This window comes from Micropterus dolomieu, linkage group LG16 (genome assembly GCF_021292245.1).
Source record: "Micropterus dolomieu isolate WLL.071019.BEF.003 ecotype Adirondacks linkage group LG16, ASM2129224v1, whole genome shotgun sequence".
Classification (NCBI taxonomy): Eukaryota; Metazoa; Chordata; class Actinopteri; order Centrarchiformes; family Centrarchidae; genus Micropterus; species Micropterus dolomieu.
The window spans coordinates 12,752,187-12,756,780 of NC_060165.1; positions in this window are offsets into that span (position 1 = coordinate 12,752,187).

The window sequence follows — 4,594 nt, forward strand, 5'->3', positions numbered from 1 at the left end:
CTGTTATCCTACTGATGTGTTTATTATCTTGTGAAAGACATTTTTCTCCACTGCGGTCTTGACCAAACATGAGCCACAAAATGGCACATAAATAGGGGTTTATGTTTAGCCAGTTGAGCTATCAGTGCTCAAATCAGGATCAGAATCAGTTTTATTGCCAGTTACATTTTCACATACAAGGAATTTGCCTTTGTATAAATTGGTGCTTACAATACACATGAACATAAATAGAAATGTAAATATATAAAAAGTAACTAGATCAAAAAATGTACAAGTATACATAAAATTACAATAATACTATAACACAATGCTGACAAGAATTGTTTTGTATTGTAACAATAGCTTTTTAAAAATTATAAATAACTTTATTTAGAATTTAATTTTTCTGTCAGTCATACCAGTTCTTGAACAAAAATTAGAATTTATATGATTAAAAATTGAGAGATGAATAAGTGTCAGACTTCTTTAACAAGTGGTGACAGAAAGTATCCGTTAGGTAAAAAGCCCGAGTATATAGTAGTTATTGAAATGCATTTCTTTCGTTACAAATTTAAGAGACTCAAAGTACATGTCAATTTGAATTAAGAATAACTTAAAACATGGGGTTGACTTAGAGCATTTAGCTTGTGTTTACATGAAACTTCCCTAATAAAATAAAGAGATTCACAATAGTATATAAATATATATATATATATATATATATATATATAAGTTCATATCTTTACATTCGAAGTTGGTGCTCAAAACAATAGCTGATATTCATGCACTTTTCATGTGTTGTTGCGTAACAATTTGTTGACATATGTCGTGTTGGCGGCGTCGGTTTCGTCAATTAATACAGTGCATTTTGCAAGAACCATTCAGCGTATAAAAGGCCATTTCCACTGGCCCGGTACGGCACGCCCTTACCCCGCTGCGCGAGCCAAACCGTTATCAAGCATTCTGGTTCTTCTTCGCGGATCTGCTCTGGGCACAGCCCCCGTCTCCGCCCCAAGCCGGCCTGTATTTAGACAAGGGCCATCTGATAGGCTCAAACAGTGTGACGTCAAGCGGATGGAGCGCCATTTTGAAAATAACATTCGCGTGCAGCAAATCTCTGTAGTCAGTTCTTCCTTTAAGAACAAAAAGAAAGAAAACAACATGGAGGCGCCGGTCAACTGGTCTCAAGAAGAAACTGAGCTGCTTATAGCAGTGTGGTCGGAAGAAAAAATACAGCACGACCTTGGGGAATCCTTGAGGAATGAGAAAGTATACAGAGAATTGTCAGGTAGACTGGCCAAAGTGGGGGTGAGTCGTTCTGCGAAACAGTGCAGGGAGAAGATAAAGAAACTTAAACTAGAATACAGGAAAATAAAGAAAAACAGTGACGGAAGTGGGGATAAAGGAAAGACCTTCAGGTGGTACGATGCCATGGACACTATCATGAGTGAAAGTCCAGTTACAACAGAGGACACAGAACAGTCAGCCACCATGATACCTGAATGCCCCATTTCAGACATGGAAACAGGTAAGTGGTCATTGTTCCAATTTAAAAAAACAAAACAAATACAAGTCACATTCAGCTTGTTTAATTTAAGTCAAATGAATGCAGACAGGGCCTTTTTCTTAAAACTTTTGTAGGTTGTGTGGTTTTAAAGATAAACATAGTGTATGTGTTGAGGAACACAGCCTGGTTTATAATTGTTGATAAAAGGGAAATCGGTGTTTCTTTGCCTATTCCAATTAATTAAAACCGGTTCATTAAGTTATTTTTTTTTATTTATTTTTTTTTATTGCAGATTCATCCATTATGACAGATATTCCTGGAAGCTGCGACAGCAACCTCATCCCCTGCTCTACACCAGGCCCAAAACCTTACCCCACAGAGAAACCAGAATACCCAAGTTTCTACTCTATTCAACTCGAAGATGTTAACGGTCCGTCTACAAGCACCACATTGACCTCCACTGCAGTGCAAGCGTCAGCAAAAGGCAAGTCACCAAGCTAAAGGAATGCTCATTTCGTCAAATGAAGAACAACATAAAATTCCGATTGAATAAAATAAAGGGGTTATTAATAGAAAGGTGTGGTTGCCAGGTTTTATGGAAGATCTTTAGGGAGCCTCTCAGCGGGAACCTAATCCTCTCAAGCAGAATTACAAACCAGCCACCTCCATCTGTTGACAAAAATCTGATGGGTGTCCTCAGGATAAACACTATTATCTAGTAAGCATTGCACTTTGTGGATTTCTGTCATTTGTAACTTCAATTGGGGCATTACGCTGATGTGGTGATGCTGTATCGTAGTCAGCACAGTGCACCAGAAAAGACCCTGCCAAAAGACTGCTATGGTTTCAAAATGAACGTTTAAATGCTAATAATTTAAATTTGGATGTAAAATAAACCATATGTTATAAAAATGATGTCTTGTAAGTCTAAGTGTGACATAAAATACATCTGTTAAGTTATTTTTTTAAATGCCTCAAAAACAGGAGATCTGCACATGTAAATAATAATTTGCCAGCAAATTGTTTAACAGGATTACAGTCTTAAACATAACTTAACCATGTCATGTGACATGCTTCACTAAGAACAAATATCACTGGGACAACTACAGAAAATTGCAGATGAACATATAATATCCAGAACACTGTAAGAGGAGCCTGAACTTTAAATGAAAACAATAACTTATGTTATATTTGATTTAATTTGACAACTTAAAACTGTACATTTTATCTTGTATTTGATTTAACGATGAACAGGGCACCTTATTTATTTATTTATTTATTTATTTATTTATTTATTTATATAAATAAATAAAATATCCGTATAACTGCATAAGCCAGTTTAAGGCGCGGTACATCAGGATGGTACCACCTCTACCTCATTTCGAGCCAGGAAAGACGCTGTCAGGCCTAATAACTGCAGTGTCTCATGAATCCATATATTATGGGTAGGTGTGGTGTTTAAGAAAAGCGCCTAGATGAAGTCTTTAGAAAGATACAGTGTGAGCAAACTGGCCAGAGGCTAAATGCCATGCAGAATTGGTGTACTAAACTGTTTGTACAACACTGTCTTAGAGGGTGACTTCTTTTCATAAAACTTTAAATGCATTGCCTTCTTAAAAAATGTATTTAGTTTATCTGTTTTCTTGCTTTCACAGAAACACCCTTATGCTGTTGGTCAAATAGAGAGGTCCAAACATTGTTGACACTTTGGGCGAATCCCGCTGTTCAAGAAGAGCTTCTCCTCAACGTGAGGAATAATAAAGTTTATGCTCACCTCAGTGCTCAACTAGCATCTCTTGGATTCAACAAAGCGCCGAAAAAGTGCAGGGAGAAAATCAAAAAACTGAAGCAGGACTACAAGAGAATCAAACACGGTCAGCACAGGGCTGGAAGCAAAAGCAGTGTATGGTTTGCCATTATGGATGATGTCCTCAGCTCCAAGGCTGCAACAGTAAGACGTTCCGAAATAACAGAGCCCTTACTGCCCAGTCCGTCACAGTCTGTCCTGGATGTTGACACTGATGGTAAGTAGAAATTAAAACTAGAAATCAACCAAATGCTGTCACCATCTGACGACTTTTATGTTTTGCTTGCATTTTTTTTTTTTTCTTTTTCATTTATGCAATTTCAAATGAGCTACAGCAGGTGTTGCTGGAGAACACAATCAGCTGCTCCCCATTGGACATTAATGCCTTGGGCAGATAATACAATACAGGAACAGCTTCTTCTTTCTATTTCCAAAAGGGAGGAACTTTTGACCAGTCTCAGCTCCTATCTCAAATTATCGGGCTGTAAAAAAAAAAAAAAAAAATAGAGTCCGTCAGAGTCCGTGTCAGTATCTGAAAATATAGATTGTTGTATATTGCATATTATGAGCTTCCGCCAGACCAGAGAAGTCTCCGTGGTATTGGTCGTGGATCTTTGATCTGTACGTTATCTCACACATAACTTCCTGTGTTTCAAGCCTTGTAACTCCTCTGCGTCCTCCACATGTAACTCATTACAGACTGATTTAAAGTTGAGTTGAGTTTACCTCTTAAATTCTCATTGCTTCAAAGGACTTAGAGTGAAGCTCTTCTGGTGACTGCTGTTTAAATGTAGTTTTTCTTAACTTTTTATGTTATACTTACCAACAATGTACCTCTGTTTAATGTTGCCTCTCTGTGTAATTAATGCATGTTGCTATGTAAATATGCAGCTTCTTCGGCCAGGTCTTTATATCAAAGTTGGTAATGACCTGGTTGAACCAAGGGTCAGACATTGAATGAATGGATAAAGAGCCATGCACTAAACCCCAGTCTGCATTAAATGTCATTGTCATTTCATATCGTTTATGTATTTATTTATTTTTTTATCTAACTTCCTTTGTTTGATCTAGATTTTTTGTACTTTCACAGATAAAACCCAGTGGTTGCCCGATGAAGTCCAAGTGCTGATGACCCTCTGGGCACAACCAAACATTCAGAGGCAGCTTCTCACCACAGCAACAAACAATCAAGTCTTTAAGTACCTCAGCAGTGAACTTAAGTCGGTGGGGTTTAACAAGTCACCACATCAGTGCTTTCTTAAAGTGAACAACCTTAAAGAGGAGTACAGGAAAATCAAGGA